At 41.8% G+C, this 14,324-nt stretch overlaps 42 pseudogenes; all 42 read right to left on the bottom strand.

Moving 5' to 3' along the window:
• Positions 1-3,988: 3,988 nt before the first annotated feature.
• LOC142700299 (5S ribosomal RNA) lies at positions 3,989-4,107 on the bottom strand (annotated as a pseudogene).
• A 1,326-nt stretch (positions 4,108-5,433) lies between these two features.
• Positions 5,434-5,552, bottom strand: LOC142700314 (5S ribosomal RNA; annotated as a pseudogene).
• A 67-nt stretch (positions 5,553-5,619) lies between these two features.
• Positions 5,620-5,738, bottom strand: LOC142700263 (5S ribosomal RNA; annotated as a pseudogene).
• Positions 5,739-5,805: 67 nt separating this feature from the next.
• On the bottom strand, positions 5,806-5,924 carry LOC142700312 (5S ribosomal RNA; annotated as a pseudogene).
• A 67-nt stretch (positions 5,925-5,991) lies between these two features.
• LOC142700344 (5S ribosomal RNA) lies at positions 5,992-6,110 on the bottom strand (annotated as a pseudogene).
• Positions 6,111-6,177: 67 nt separating this feature from the next.
• On the bottom strand, positions 6,178-6,296 carry LOC142700343 (5S ribosomal RNA; annotated as a pseudogene).
• A 67-nt stretch (positions 6,297-6,363) lies between these two features.
• On the bottom strand, positions 6,364-6,482 carry LOC142700330 (5S ribosomal RNA; annotated as a pseudogene).
• Positions 6,483-6,549: 67 nt separating this feature from the next.
• LOC142700293 (5S ribosomal RNA) lies at positions 6,550-6,668 on the bottom strand (annotated as a pseudogene).
• A 67-nt stretch (positions 6,669-6,735) lies between these two features.
• On the bottom strand, positions 6,736-6,854 carry LOC142700311 (5S ribosomal RNA; annotated as a pseudogene).
• A 67-nt stretch (positions 6,855-6,921) lies between these two features.
• On the bottom strand, positions 6,922-7,040 carry LOC142700338 (5S ribosomal RNA; annotated as a pseudogene).
• A 67-nt stretch (positions 7,041-7,107) lies between these two features.
• LOC142700310 (5S ribosomal RNA) lies at positions 7,108-7,226 on the bottom strand (annotated as a pseudogene).
• A 67-nt stretch (positions 7,227-7,293) lies between these two features.
• LOC142700342 (5S ribosomal RNA) lies at positions 7,294-7,412 on the bottom strand (annotated as a pseudogene).
• Positions 7,413-7,479: 67 nt separating this feature from the next.
• Positions 7,480-7,598, bottom strand: LOC142700290 (5S ribosomal RNA; annotated as a pseudogene).
• Positions 7,599-7,851: 253 nt separating this feature from the next.
• On the bottom strand, positions 7,852-7,970 carry LOC142700329 (5S ribosomal RNA; annotated as a pseudogene).
• Positions 7,971-8,037: 67 nt separating this feature from the next.
• On the bottom strand, positions 8,038-8,156 carry LOC142700275 (5S ribosomal RNA; annotated as a pseudogene).
• Positions 8,157-8,223: 67 nt separating this feature from the next.
• Positions 8,224-8,342, bottom strand: LOC142700271 (5S ribosomal RNA; annotated as a pseudogene).
• Positions 8,343-8,409: 67 nt separating this feature from the next.
• Positions 8,410-8,528, bottom strand: LOC142700288 (5S ribosomal RNA; annotated as a pseudogene).
• Positions 8,529-8,595: 67 nt separating this feature from the next.
• On the bottom strand, positions 8,596-8,714 carry LOC142700296 (5S ribosomal RNA; annotated as a pseudogene).
• Positions 8,715-8,967: 253 nt separating this feature from the next.
• On the bottom strand, positions 8,968-9,086 carry LOC142700266 (5S ribosomal RNA; annotated as a pseudogene).
• A 68-nt stretch (positions 9,087-9,154) lies between these two features.
• LOC142700246 (5S ribosomal RNA) lies at positions 9,155-9,273 on the bottom strand (annotated as a pseudogene).
• A 67-nt stretch (positions 9,274-9,340) lies between these two features.
• Positions 9,341-9,459, bottom strand: LOC142700256 (5S ribosomal RNA; annotated as a pseudogene).
• A 253-nt stretch (positions 9,460-9,712) lies between these two features.
• On the bottom strand, positions 9,713-9,831 carry LOC142700294 (5S ribosomal RNA; annotated as a pseudogene).
• Positions 9,832-9,898: 67 nt separating this feature from the next.
• On the bottom strand, positions 9,899-10,017 carry LOC142700278 (5S ribosomal RNA; annotated as a pseudogene).
• A 67-nt stretch (positions 10,018-10,084) lies between these two features.
• On the bottom strand, positions 10,085-10,203 carry LOC142700348 (5S ribosomal RNA; annotated as a pseudogene).
• Positions 10,204-10,270: 67 nt separating this feature from the next.
• Positions 10,271-10,389, bottom strand: LOC142700287 (5S ribosomal RNA; annotated as a pseudogene).
• Positions 10,390-10,456: 67 nt separating this feature from the next.
• LOC142700265 (5S ribosomal RNA) lies at positions 10,457-10,575 on the bottom strand (annotated as a pseudogene).
• Positions 10,576-10,642: 67 nt separating this feature from the next.
• On the bottom strand, positions 10,643-10,761 carry LOC142700297 (5S ribosomal RNA; annotated as a pseudogene).
• A 67-nt stretch (positions 10,762-10,828) lies between these two features.
• Positions 10,829-10,947, bottom strand: LOC142700251 (5S ribosomal RNA; annotated as a pseudogene).
• Positions 10,948-11,014: 67 nt separating this feature from the next.
• LOC142700309 (5S ribosomal RNA) lies at positions 11,015-11,133 on the bottom strand (annotated as a pseudogene).
• Positions 11,134-11,383: 250 nt separating this feature from the next.
• On the bottom strand, positions 11,384-11,502 carry LOC142700255 (5S ribosomal RNA; annotated as a pseudogene).
• A 67-nt stretch (positions 11,503-11,569) lies between these two features.
• On the bottom strand, positions 11,570-11,688 carry LOC142700307 (5S ribosomal RNA; annotated as a pseudogene).
• Positions 11,689-11,755: 67 nt separating this feature from the next.
• LOC142700289 (5S ribosomal RNA) lies at positions 11,756-11,874 on the bottom strand (annotated as a pseudogene).
• Positions 11,875-11,941: 67 nt separating this feature from the next.
• On the bottom strand, positions 11,942-12,060 carry LOC142700262 (5S ribosomal RNA; annotated as a pseudogene).
• Positions 12,061-12,127: 67 nt separating this feature from the next.
• Positions 12,128-12,246, bottom strand: LOC142700237 (5S ribosomal RNA; annotated as a pseudogene).
• A 67-nt stretch (positions 12,247-12,313) lies between these two features.
• On the bottom strand, positions 12,314-12,432 carry LOC142700323 (5S ribosomal RNA; annotated as a pseudogene).
• A 67-nt stretch (positions 12,433-12,499) lies between these two features.
• Positions 12,500-12,618, bottom strand: LOC142700320 (5S ribosomal RNA; annotated as a pseudogene).
• Positions 12,619-12,685: 67 nt separating this feature from the next.
• LOC142700282 (5S ribosomal RNA) lies at positions 12,686-12,804 on the bottom strand (annotated as a pseudogene).
• A 67-nt stretch (positions 12,805-12,871) lies between these two features.
• LOC142700337 (5S ribosomal RNA) lies at positions 12,872-12,990 on the bottom strand (annotated as a pseudogene).
• A 255-nt stretch (positions 12,991-13,245) lies between these two features.
• Positions 13,246-13,364, bottom strand: LOC142700298 (5S ribosomal RNA; annotated as a pseudogene).
• Positions 13,365-13,617: 253 nt separating this feature from the next.
• On the bottom strand, positions 13,618-13,736 carry LOC142700257 (5S ribosomal RNA; annotated as a pseudogene).
• Positions 13,737-13,989: 253 nt separating this feature from the next.
• Positions 13,990-14,108, bottom strand: LOC142700306 (5S ribosomal RNA; annotated as a pseudogene).
• Positions 14,109-14,175: 67 nt separating this feature from the next.
• On the bottom strand, positions 14,176-14,294 carry LOC142700241 (5S ribosomal RNA; annotated as a pseudogene).
• Between the last annotated feature and the right edge of the window lie 30 nt (positions 14,295-14,324).

Here is a 14,324-nt window from a genome sequence, read left to right as displayed (position 1 = left end):
ATTTCTTGCCGGCAAGGAGACAACAAAACACACAACATATAGTTGTCAAGCAGTTGTCTGAGTTTCATCACACAAGCCCTGATTTATATACACATATTAGAGCGTATTGTGGCTCAGACTGGCTGAAGACAGTTTGTCGGTTTCCTGTCATATAGAAATATTTGTCCTGAAGTTGGCCATAGTTATGGCCTTTCCCTGGGAGTGCAAAACAAGTATAGTTACCAGGATAAGCAAATAACATGAGGTGGGATGTCTGGCTTCTGGATTGGCGAGAACAGGAGGGTCAACGTTTTACATTTTCCCTCTTTCGTAGTTGGTTTGTATGCTTTATTGTACGGTTTTATGATACATTGAAGTCCTTCCGGATCTTCCTCCTTACTTAAGGGAAAGGGGACTGTTCCTACTTGTGGCCTAGCTGTAGCGCAAGCTATACAACTCCCATTTTTGTAAGACTTTTGGCAGTATATCTAAGCCATTCTAGCCGTTCGTGTGGTTCATTTCGCTAGGGCCCATGAACTGCACATCCTAGCTCCATATGTGTTTATATGTATGGCTCAGATGTATTTGTCTGACCATGTTAACTCCTTAACGCCGAAGGACGGATATATCCGTCCTCAGTAGCTGCTAGTTCGCGCAGGAGGACGGATATATCCGTCCTGTGATGGCGCGGGTACTGAGACTGTACCCACGCGATCAGCGGCAAGAGCCCGGCTGTTATACACAGCCTGGCTCCTGCTGCAACTGCCGGAATCGAAGCGCGCGCCGATTCCGGCAGTTTAACCCATTAAATGCCGCTGTCAATAGTGACAGCGGCATTTAATGTGTTTGACAGAGGGGGGAGCTCCCTCTGTCACCCGATCGGCGCCCCCGCAAACAAATCGCGGGTCGCCGTCGGGTTTCCATGACAGCCGGGGGTCTAACAAAGACCCCCAGGTCTGCCTTCAGCATCTGCCTGTTAGGCGATGTCGGAGGCATGACCTAACAGGTTGCCTGTCAGTTTTACACTGACAGGCAATAATGCTTTGGTATACTAAGTATACCAAAGCATTATATATGCGATCGGCACATCGCATAGTGAAGTCCCCTGGTGGGACTAAAAAAAAAAAATGTAAACAGTTAAATAAAGTTTGTGAAAAAAAAAAAATAATAATTACAGTCAAAGTCAAATAAAACTACTTTTTTGGCCCAAAAAGTGGTTTTATTCAGTAAAAGTGTCAAAACAAATCACACATACACATATATGGTATCCCCGCAATCGTAACAACTTGACCAATAAAATGAACACATTAATTAAACCGCCGGATGAACGGCGTCCAAAGAAAATGCAAAAAACAACGTCAAAATTCGCTCTTTTCTCCCATTCCCCCCATAAAAAATAAAATAAAAGTTAATCTATAAGTCCTATGTACCCCAAAATAGTACTAATGAAAACTACACATTGTCCCGCAAAAATCAAGCCCACATACGGCCACATCGACGGAAAAATAAAAACGTTACGGCTCTTGGAATGCGGCGATGCAAAAACAAGTAATTTTTTTCTAAAAGGGTTTTTATTGTGCAAACGTAGAAAAAACATATAAAACCTTTACATATTTGGTATCCCCGTACTCGTGCCGACCCATAGAATAAAGTTAACATGTTATTTATGCTGCATAGTAAACAGCGTAAATTTATAACGTGAAAATTAATGCTGGAATAGCTGCTTATTTTCAATTCTCTCCTAAAATAAAGTTAATAAAAGTTAATCAATATATTATAAGCATCTAAAAATGGTGCAATTACAAAATACAACTCGTCTCGCAAAAAACAAGCCCTTATACGGCTATGTAGACGGAATAAAAAAAGAGTTACAACTCTTGGAATGCGACCGTGAAAAAACAAAAAATAATCCTTGGTCATTAACGTACAAAATGGCCCGGTCATTAAGGGGTTAATTTGGATGCTTCTTCTTTATTTTGATTACACTTTGTTTTGATGGGGTCACAAAAATCAACTTGAAACATAGCTGTTCGTCCTATACTAAAGTTAAGGCTAACCACGCTCCATTTCCAGTGACCTGTAGTTCCAGAATTAAAGTTATCTGCGGGATCCCTATTCTTACTTGGATCATACCTTCCTCCCACCAATCCAAAAATTATAACCCCCAAGTATCATCATTCCTAGATCTGATCTCTTTGTCCGGGGAGGAGTAATTGGATTCTTCACCAGGTTTGAGACAAGCCTTCACTTTTGGAAGTCCTAGCGAGGTCTTAAAGTGTTATTCATCTGCGATTTGACGAGAAAAGGCACATTTCAGCTTAGAATGGCCGTTAACGTTTAAAGCTTTAGTCTATTTTTCTTTTTAATCGATTGTGAAACAAAACCTAAACAGCATAACAATAGGTCAACAGCACCACAGATTCCCAGACAGTCTCCAACAGTGGTACTAGCGAGGCCTTAAGCTGTGTAACTACTGCAATCTGATGAGAGAAGGCACAATCAGCTTAGAATGGCTATTCACATCTTTAGCCTTAGTCCATAGTCCTTTTTTAATCAATTGTGAAACAAAATCTAAACAACATAATAAAAAGTCAACCGCACCACGGATTCCCAGACAGTCTCCCACACTGGTACTAGCAAGGTCTTAAAGTGTTATTCATCTGCGATTTTACGAGAAAAGGCACATTTCAGCTTTTAATGGCCATTAACTTTTAAAGCTTTAGTCTATTTTTAATCGATTGTGAAACAAATTCTAAACAGCATAACAACAGACCAACAGCACCTCAGATTCCCAGACAGTCTCCCACACTAGTACTAGCAAGGACTTAAGCTGTGTAACTTCTGCAATCTGACAAGAGCAGGTACATTCAGCTTAGAATAGCAATTGACATTAAATGCTTTAATTCATAGTCCTTTTTAATCGATTGTGAAACAAACTCTAAACGACATAATAAAATGTCAACCGCACCACGTATTCCCAGACAGTCCCCCACACTGGTACTAGCGATGCCTTAAGCTATGTAACTTCTGCAATCTGATGAGAGGAGGCACATTTGGTTTAGAATGGCCATTGACATTAAATGCTTTAATCCATAGTCCTTTTTTAATCGATTGTGAAACAAAATCGAAACGACATAATAAAAAGTTAACCGCACCACAGATTCCCAGACAGTCTCCCACACTGGGACTAGCGAGGCATTAAGCTGTATAACTTTTGCGATCCGACGAGAGCAGGCACATTCAGCTTAGAATAGCCCTTGCCATTAAATGCTTTAATACATAGTCCTTTTTAATCGATTATAAAACAAATTATAAACAGCATAGGTCTACAGCACCACGGATTCCCAGACAGTCTCCCACACAGGCATTAGCGAAGCCTTAAGCTGTGCAACTTCTGCGATCTGACGAGAGCAGGCACATTCAGCTTAGAATGGCCATCGACTTTAATCCATAGTCCTTTTTAATCGATTGTGAAATGAAATCTAAACGACATAAAACATCAACCGCACCACGGATTCCCAGACAGTCTCCCACACTGGTACTAATGAGGTCCTAAAGTGTTAGGGTATGTGCACACACACTAATTACGTCCGTAATTGACGGACGTATTTCGGCCGCAAGTACCGGACCGAACGCACTGCAGGGAGCCGGCCTCCTAGCATCATACTTATGTACGATGCTAGGAGTCCCTGCCTCTCCGTGGAACTACTGTCCCGTACTGAAATAATGTTTTCAGTATGAGACAGTTGTCCTGCAGTGAGGCAGGGACTCCTAGCATCGTACATAACTATGATGCTAGGAGCCCGGCTCCCTGCAGTGTGTTCGGTCCACTACTTGCGGCCGAAATACGTCCGTCAATTACGGACGTAATTAGTGTGTGTGCACATACCCTTATTCATCTGCGATTTGACGAGAAAAGGCACATTTCAGCTTAGAATGGCCATTAACTTTTAAAGCTTTAGTCTATTTTTAATCGATTGTGAAACAAATTCTAAACAGCATAACAATAGGTCAACAGCACCACAGATTCCCAGACAGTCTCCCACACTGTTACTAGCGAGGCCTTAAACTGTGTAACTTCTGCGATCTGACGAGAGAAGGCACATTCAGCTTAGAATGGCCATTGACATTAAACACTTTAATCCATAGTTTTTTTTAATCGACTGTGAAACAAAATCTAAATGACATAATTACAAGGCAACCGCACCACGGATTCCCAGTCAGTCTCCCACACTAGCACTCGCGAGGCCTTAAAGGCAATGTGTTGCCAGAAAAACATGTTTTTTTTTTTAAATTAAACATTTAGTGTGTGGGTGATTAAACATTGTTCAAATTTTTTTTATTTTTTTCACGAGTCAGGAAATATTATAAATTGGATTCAATTGGATTCAAATTTATAGTATTTACCATTTCTGGTCACTAGATGGAGCCATTCCCAAAAATATGTGGTAAAGCAACCACATAGCTTTTCTGCTGCAAAATTGGGTAAAAAGCCCTCGCTCTAGTGAGCTCTCAGCATCCCCCCCTCCTTTATCCTGGCTAGTGCCGGGATAAACGAGGGGTTTGAACGGTGTAACCTCCTACACTGTGTGTCGCCATTTTTTGAGCTAACACACAGTGTAGTAGGTTTACATACAGTAGTAAACACACACAAACACGAACATACATTGAAATCTCTTACCTGCTCCTGCCGCCGCGGCTCCCTCCGGCCCGTCCGCTCCGTCTGCTGCCGCTGGTCCAAGTGCACAAGTCCGGAAGCCGCGACCGGAAGTAGTAATATTACTGTCCGGCCGCGACTTCCGGTCCACAAGAAAATGGCGCCGGACGGTGCCAATTTCAAATTGGACTGTGTGGGAGCGGCGCATGCGCAGTTCCCACACAGACGCCGTACACACAAGTGAATGGGACGGGAGCCGTTCGCAGTCCCTATGGGACTGTGGCTGCCGTATTCCATGTCTGTATGTGTCGTTAATCGACACACACAGAAATGGAACAAAAAATGGCAGCCCCCATAGGGAAGAAAAAGTGTAAAAATAAGAAAAAGTAAAACACAAACACACAAATAAATTTAAATGTTTTTAATAAAGCACTAACATCTTGAACATATGAAATTTTTTTGGGTGATGACACTGTTCCTTTAAGCTGTTTAACTTCTGCGATCTGACAAGAGCAGGCACATTCAGCTTAGAATAGCTATTGACATTAAATGGTTTAATCCATATTCCTTTTTAATCGATTGTGAAACAAAATCTAAACGACATAATAAAAAGCAATCCGCACCACGGATTCCCAGCCAGCCTCCCACACTGGTACTAGCGAGGCCTTAAGCAGTGTAATTTCTGCAATCTGACGAGAGCTGGCACATTCAGCTTAGAATGGCTATTGACATTAAATGCTTTAATCCATGGTCCTTTTTAATCTATTTTGAAACAAAATCTAAACGACATAATAAAAAGTCAACCGCACCACGGATTCCCAGACAGTCTCCCACACTGGTACTAGCGAGGCCTTAAGCTGTGTAACTTCTGCGATCTGACGAGAGCAGGCACATTCAGCTCAGAATGGCCATTGACTTTTAAAGCCTTAATCCATAGTCCTATTTAATCTATTGTGAAACAAAATCTAAACAACATAATAAAAAGTCAACCGCACCACAGATTCCCAGAGAGTCTCCCACACTGGTACTAGCGAGGCCTTAAGCTGTGTAACTTCTGCGATCTGACGAGAGCAGGCACATTTAGCTTAGAATGGCCATTGACATTAAATGCTATAATCCATAGTCCTTTTTAATCGATTGTGAAACAAAATCTAAACGACATAATAAAAAGTCAACCGCACCACGGATTCCCAGACAGTCTCCCACACTGGTACTAGCGAGGCCTTAAGCTGTGTAACTTCTGCGATCTGACGAGAGCAGGCACATTCAGCTTAGAATGGCCATTGACATTAAATGCTTTAATCCATAGTCCTTTTTAATCGATTGTGAAACAAAATCTAAACGACATAATAAAAAGTCAACCGCACCACGTATTCCCAGACAGTCTCCCACACTGGTACTAGCGAGGCCTTAAGCTGTGTAACTTCTGCGATCTGACGAGAGCAGGCACATTCAGCTTAGAATGGCCATTGACGTTAAATGCTTTAATCCATAGTCCTATTTAATCTATTGTGAAACAAAATCTAAACGACATAATAAAAAGGCAACCGCACCACGGATTCCCAGACAGTCTCCCACACTGGTACTAGCGAGGCCTTAAGCTGTGTAACTTCTGCGATCTGACGAGAGCAGGCACATTCAGCTTAGAATGGCCATTGACATTAAATGCTTTAATCCATAGTCCTTTTTAATCGATTGTGAAACAAAATCTAAACGACATAATAAAAAGTCAACCGCACCACGGATTCCCAGACAGTCTCCCACACTGGTACTAGCGAGGCCTTAAGCTGTGTAACTTCTGCGATCTGACGAGAGCAGGGACATTCAGCTTAGAATGGCCATTGACATTAAATGCTTTAATCCATAGTCCTTTTTAATCGATTGTGAAACAAAATCTAAACGACATAATAAATAGTCAACCGCACCACTGATTCCCAGACAGTCTCCCACACTGGTACTAGCGAGGCCTTAAGCTGTGTAACTTCTGCGATCTGACGAGAGAAGGCACATTCAGCTTAGAATGGCCATTGACATTAAATGGTTTAATCCATAGTCCTTTTTAATCGATTGTGAAACAAAATCTAAACGACATAATAAAAAGTCAACCGCACCACGGATTCCCAGACAGTCTCCCACACTGGTACTAGCGAGGCCTTAAGCTGTGTAACTTCTGCGATCTGACGAGAGCAGGCACATTCAGCTTAGAATGGCCATTGACATTAGATGGTTTAATCCATAGTCCTTTTTAATCGATTGTGAAACAAAATCTAAACAACATAATAAAAAGTCAACCGCACCACAGATTCCCAGAGAGTCTCCCACACTGGTACTAGCGAGGCCTTAAGCTGTGTAACTTCTGCGATCTGACGAGAGCAGGCACATTCAGCTTAGAATGGCCATTGACTTTAAATGCTTTAATCCATAGTCCTTTTTAATCTATTGTGAAACAAAATCTAAACGACATAATAAAAAGTCAACCGCACCACGGATTCCCAGACAGTCTCCCACACTGGTACTAGCGAGGCCTTAAGCTGTGTAACTTCTGCGATCTGACGAGAGCAGGCACATTCAGCTTAGAATGGCCATTGACATTAAATGCTTTAATCCATAGTCCTTTTTAATCGATTGTGAAACAAAATCTAAACGACATAATAAAAAGTCAACCGCACCACGGATTCCCAGACAGTCTCCCACACTGGTACTAGCGAGGCCTTAAGCTGTGTAACTTCTGCGATCTGACGAGAGCAGGCAAATTCAGCTTAGAATGGCCATTGACATTAAATGCTTTAATCCATAGTCCTTTTTAATCGATTGTGAAACAAAATCTAAACGACATAATAAAAAGTCAACCGCACCACGGATTCCCAGACAGTCTCCCACACTGGTACTAGCGAGGCCTTAAGCTGTGTAACTTCTGCTATCTGACGAGAGCAGGGACATTTAGCTTAGAATGGCCATTGACATTAAATGCTTTAATCCATAGTCCTTTTTAATCGATTGTGAAACAAAATCTAAACGACATAATAAAAACTCAACCGCACCACGGATTCCCAGACAGTCTCCCACACTGGTACTAGCGAGGCCTTAAGCTGTGTATCTTCTGCGACCTGACAAGAGCAGGCACAATCAGCTTAGAATGGCCATTGACATTAAATGCTTTAATCCATAGTCCTTTTTAATCGATTGTGAAACAAAATCTAAACGACATAATAAAAAGTCAACCGCACCACGGATTCCCAGACAGTCTCCCACACTGGTACTAGCGAGGCCTTAAGCTGTGTAACTTCTGCGATCTGACGAGAGCAGGGACATTCAGCTTAGAATGGCCATTGACATTATATGCTTTAATCCATAGTCCTTTTTAATCGATTGTGAAACAAAATCTAAACGACATAATAAAAATTCAACCGCACCACGGATTCCCAGACAGTCTCCCACACTGGTACTAGCGAGGCCCTAAGCTGTGTAACTTCTGCGATCTGACGAGAGCAGGCACATCCAGCTTAGAATAGCCATTGACTTTAAATGTTTTAATCCATAGTCCTATTTAATCTATTGTGAAACAAAATCTAAACGACATAATAAAAAGTCAACCGCACCACGGATTCCCAGACAGTCTCCCACACTGGTACTAGCGAGGGCTTAAGCTGTGTAACTTCTGCGATCTGACGAGAGCAGGGACATTCAGCTTAGAATGGCCATTGACATTAAATGCTTTAATCCATAGTCCTTTTTAATCGATTGTGAAACAAAATCTAAACGACATAATAAAAATTCAACCGCACCACGGATTCCCAGACACTCTCCCACACTGGTACTAGCGAGGCCTTAAGCTGTGTAACTTCTGCGTTCTGACGAGAGCAGGCACATTCAGCTTAGAATGGCCATTGACGGTAAATGCTTTAATCCATAGTCCTTTTTAATCAATTGTGAATCAAAATCTAAACGACATAATAAAAAGTCAACCGCACCACGGATTCCCAGACCGTCTCCCACACTGGTACTGGTGAGGCCTTAAGCTGTGTAACTTCTGCGATCTGACGAGAGCAGCCACATTCAGCTTAGAATGGCCATTGACGTTAAATGCTTTAATCCATAGTCCTATTTAATCTATTGTGAAACAAAATCTAAACGACATAATAAAAATTCAACCTCACCACGGATTCCCAGACAGTCTCCCACACTGGTACTAGCGAGGCCTTAAGCTGTGTAACTTCTGCGATCTGACAAGAGCAGGCACATTCAGCTTAGAATGGCCATTGACATTAAATGCTTTAATCCATAGTCCTTTTTAATCGATTGTGAAACAAAATCTAAACGACATAATAAAAAGTCAAACGCACCACGGATTCCTAGACAGTCTCCCACACTGGTACTAGCGAGGCCTTAAGCTGTGTAACTTCTGCGATCTGACGAGAGCAGGCACATTCAGCTTAGAATGGCCATTGACATTAAATGCTTTAATCCATAGTCCTTTTTAATCGATTGTGATACAAAATCTAAACGACATAATAAAAAAGTCAACCGCTCCACGGATTCCCAGACAGTCTCCCACACTGGTACTAGCGAGGCCTTAAGCTGAGTAACTTCTGCGATCTGACGAGAGCAGGCACATTCAGCTTAGAATGGCCATTGACAATAAATGCTTTAATCCATAGTCCTTTTTAATCGATTGTGAAACAAAATCTAAACGACATAATAAAAGGTCAACCGCACCACGGATTCCCAGACAGTCTCCCACACTGGTAGTAGCGAGGCCTTAAGCTGTGTAACTTCTGCGATCTGACGAGAGCAGGGACATTCAGCTTAGAATGGCCATTGACATTATATGCTTTAATCCATAGTCCTTTTTAATCGATTGTGAAACAAAATCTAAACGACATAATAAAAATTCAAACGCACCACGGATTCCAAGACAGTCTCCCACACTGGTACTAGCGAGGCCCTAAGCTGTGTAACTTCTGCGATCTGACGAGAGCAGGCAGATTCAGCTTAGAATAGCCATTGATTTTAAATGCTTTAATCCATAGTCCTATTTAATCGATTGTGAAACAAAATCTAAACGACATAATAAAAAGTCAACCGCACCACGGATTCCCAGACAGTCTCCCACACTGGTACTAGCGAGGTGTTAAGCTGTGTAACTTCTGCGATCTAACGAGAGCAGGCACATTCAGCTTAGAATGGCCATTGACATTAAATGCTTTAATCTATAGTCCTTTTTAATCGATTGTGAAACAAAATCTAAACGACATAATAAAAAGTCAACCGTACCACGGATTCCCAGACAGTCTCCCACACTGGTATTAGCGAGGCCTTAAGCTGTGTAACTTCTGCGATCTGACGAGAGCAGGCACATTCAGCTTAGAATGGCCATTGACTTTAAAAGCCTTAATCCATAGTCCTATTTAATCTATTGTGAAACAAAATCTAAACAACATAATAAAAAGTCAACCGCACCACAGATTCCCAGAGAGTCTCCCACACTGGTACTAGCGAGGCCTTAAGCTGTGTAACTTCTGCGATCTGACGAGAGCAGGGACATTCAGCTTAGAATGGCCATTGACATTAAATGCTTTAATCCATAGTCCTTTTTAATCGATTGTGAAACAAAATCTAAACGACATAATAAAAATTCAACCGCACCACGGATTCCCAGACACTCTCCCACACTGGTACTAGCGAGGCCTTAAGCTGTGTAACTTCTGCGTTCTGACGAGAGCAGGCACATTCAGCTTAGAATGGCCATTGACGTTAAATGCTTTAATCCATAGTCCTTTTTAATCAATTGTGAATCAAAATCTAAACGACATAATAAAAAGTCAACCGCACCACGGATTCCCAGACCGTCTCCCACACTGGTACTGGTGAGGCCTTAAGCTGTGTAACTTCTGCGATCTGACGAGAGCAGGCACATTCAGCTTAGAATGGCCATTGACGTTAAATGCAATAATCCATAGTCCTTTTTAATCAATTGTGAAACAAAATCTAAACGACATAATAAAAAGTCAACCGCACCACGGATTCCCAGTCCATCTCCTACACTGGTACTGGTGAGGCCTTAAGCTGTGTAACTTCTGCGATCTGACGAGAGCAGGCACATTCAGCTTAGAATGGCCATTGACGTTTAATACTTTAATCCATAGTCCTATTTAATCTATTGTGAAACAAAATCTAAACGACATAATAAAAAGTCAACCGCACCACGGATTCCCAGACTGTCTCCCACACTGGTACTAGCGAGGCCTTAAGCTGTGTAACTTCTGCGTTCTGACGAGAGCAGGCAAATTCAGCTTAGAATGGCCATTGACGTTAAATGCTTTAATCCAAAGTCCTATTTAATCTATTGTGAAACAAAATCTAAACAACATAATAAAAAGTCAACCGCACCACGGATTCCCAGACAGTCTCCCACACTGGTACTAGCGAGGCCTTAAGCTGTGTAACTTCTGCGATCTGACGAGAGCAGGCACATTCAGCTTAGAATGGCCATTGACGTTAAATGCTTTAATCCATAGTCCTTTTTAATCAATTGTGAAACAAAATCTAAACATAATAAAAAGTCAACCGCACCACGGATTCCCAGACTGTCTCCCACACTGGTACTAGCAAGGCCTTAAGCTGTGTAACTTCTGCGTTCTGACGAGAGCAGGCACATTCAGCTTAGAATTGGCATTGACGTTAAATGCTTTAATCCATAGTCCTATTTAATCTATTGTGAAACAAAATCTAAACGACATAATAAAAAGTCAACGGCACCACGGATTCCCAGACTGTCTCCCACACTGGTACTAGCGAGGCCTTAAGCTGTGTAACTTCTGCGTTCTGACGAGAGCAGGCACATTCAGCTTAGAATTGCCATTGACGTTAAATGCTTTAATCCATAGTCCTATTTAATCTATTGTGAAACATAATCTAAACGACATAATAAAAAGTCAACCGCACCACGGATTCCCAGACAGTCTCCCACACTGGTACTAGCGAGGCCTTAAGCTGTGTAACTTCTGCGATCTGACGAGAGCAGGCACATTCAGCTTAGAATGGCCATTGACATTAAATGCTTTAATCCATAGTCCTTTTTAATCGATTGTGAAACAAAATCTAAACGACATAATAAAAAGTCAACCGCACCACAGATTCCCAGACAGTCTCCCACACTGGTACTAGCGAGGCGTTAAGCTGTGTAACTTCTGCGATCTAACGAGAGCAGGCACATTCAGCTTAGAATGGCCATTGACATTAAATGCTTTAATCCATAGTCCTTTTTAATCGATTGTGAAACAAAATCTAAACGACATAATAAAAAGTCAACCGCACCACGGATTCCCAGACAGTCTCCCACACTGGTACTAGCGAGGCCTTAAGCTGTGTAACTTCTGCGATCTGATGAGAGAAGGCACATTCAGCTTAGAATGGCCATTGACATTAAATGCTTTAATCCATTGTCCTTTTTAATCGATTGTGAAACAAAATCTAAACGACATAATAAAAAGTCAACGGCACCACGTATTCCCAGACAGTCTCCCACACTGGTACTAGCGAGGCCTTAAGCTGTGTAACTTCTGCGATCTGACGAGAGCAGGCACATTCAGCTTAGAATGGCCATTGACGTTAAATGCTTTAATCCATAGTCCTATTTAATCTATTGTGAAACAAAATCTAAACGGCATAATAAAAAGTCAACCGCACCACGGATTCCCAGACAGTCTCCCACACTGGTACTAGCGAGGCCTTAAGCTGTGTAACTTCTGCGATCTGACGTGAGCAGGCACATTCAGCTTAGAATGGCCATTGACATTAAATGCTTTAATCCATAGTCCTTTTTAATCGATTGTGAAACAAAATCTAAACGACATAATAAAAAGTCAACCGCACCACGGATTCCCAGACAGTCTCCCACACTGGTACTAGCGAGGCCTTAAGCTGTGTAACTTCTGCGTTCTGACGAGAGCAGGCACATTCAGCTTAGAATGGCCATTGACATTAAATGTTTTAATCCATAGTCCTTTTTAATCGATTGTGAAACAAAATCTAAACGACATAATAAAAAGTCAACCGCACCACGGATTCCCAGACAGTCTCCCACACTGGTTCTAGCGAGGCCTTAAGCTGTGTAACTTCTGCGATCTGACGAGAGCAGGCACATTCAGCTTAGAATGGCCATTGACTTTAAAAGCCTTAATCCATAGTCCTATTTAATCTATTGTGAAACAAAATCTAAACAACATAATAAAAAGTCAACCGCACCACAGATTCCCAGAGAGTCTCCCACACTGGTACTAGCGAGGCCTTAAGCTGTGTAACTTCTGCGATCTGACGAGAGCAGGCACATTCAGCTTAGAATGGCCATTGACATTAAATGCTTTAATCCATAGTCCTTTTTAATCGATTGTGAAACAAAATCTAAACGACATAATAAAAAGTCAACCGCAACACGGATTCCCAGACAGTCTCCCACACACTGGTACTAGCGAGGCCTTAAGCTGTGTAACTTCTGCGATCTGACCAGAGCAGGGACATTCAGCTTAGAATAGCCATTGACATTAAATGCTTTAATCCATAGTCCTTTTTAATCGATTGTGAAACAAAATCTAAACGACATAATAAAAATTCAACCGCACCACGGATTCCCAGACAGTCTCCCACACTGGTACTAGCGAGCCCTTAAGCTGTGTAACTTCTGCGATCTGACGAGAGCAGGCACATTCAGCTTAGAATGGCCATTGACATTAAATGCTTTAATCCATAGTCCTTTTTAATCGATTGTGAAACAAAATCTAAACGACATAATAAAAAGTCAACCGCACCACGGATTCCCAGACAGTCTCCCACACTGATACTAGCGAGGCGTTAAGCTGTGTAACTTCTGCGTTCTAACGAGAGAAGGCAAATTCAGCTTAGAATGGCCATTGACATTAAAAGCCTTAATCCATAGTCCTATTTAATCTATTGTGAAACAAAATCTAAACAACATAATAAAAAGTCAACCGCACCACGGATTCCCAGACAGTCTCTCACACTGGTACTAGCGAGGCCTTAAGCTGTGTAACTTCTGCGATCTGACGAGAGCAGGCACATTCAGCTTAGAATGGCCATTGACATTAAATGCTTTAATCCATAGTCCTTTTTAATCGAATGTGAAACAAAATCTAAACGACATAATAAAAAGTCAACCGCACCACGGATTCCCAGACAGTCTCCCACACTGGTACTAGCGAGGCGTTAAGCTGTGTAACTTCTGCGTTCTAACGAGAGAAGGCAAATTCAGCTTAGAATGGCCATTGACATTAAAAGCCTTAATCCAAAGTCCTATTTAATCTATTGTGAAACAAAATCTAAACAACATAATAAAAAGTCAACCGCACCACGGATTCCCAGACAGTCTCCCACACTGGTACTAGCGAGGCCTTAAGCTGTGTAACTTCTGCGATCTGACGAGAGCAGGCACATTCAGCTTAGAATGGCCATTGACATTAAACGCTTTAATCCATAGTCCTTTTTAATCGATTGTGAAACAAAATCTAAACAACATAATAAAAATTCAACCGCACCACGGATTCCCAGACAGTCTCCCACACTGGTACTAGCGAGGCCTTAAGCTGTGTAACTTCTGCGATCTGACGAGAGCAGGCACATTCAGCTTAGAATGGCCATTGACATTAAATGCTTTAATCCATAGTCCTTTTTA

This window comes from Rhinoderma darwinii, unplaced genomic scaffold (assembly GCF_050947455.1).
Source record: "Rhinoderma darwinii isolate aRhiDar2 unplaced genomic scaffold, aRhiDar2.hap1 Scaffold_183, whole genome shotgun sequence".
Classification (NCBI taxonomy): domain Eukaryota; kingdom Metazoa; phylum Chordata; class Amphibia; order Anura; family Rhinodermatidae; genus Rhinoderma; species Rhinoderma darwinii.
This window is presented reverse-complemented; position numbering and strand designations above follow the sequence as displayed.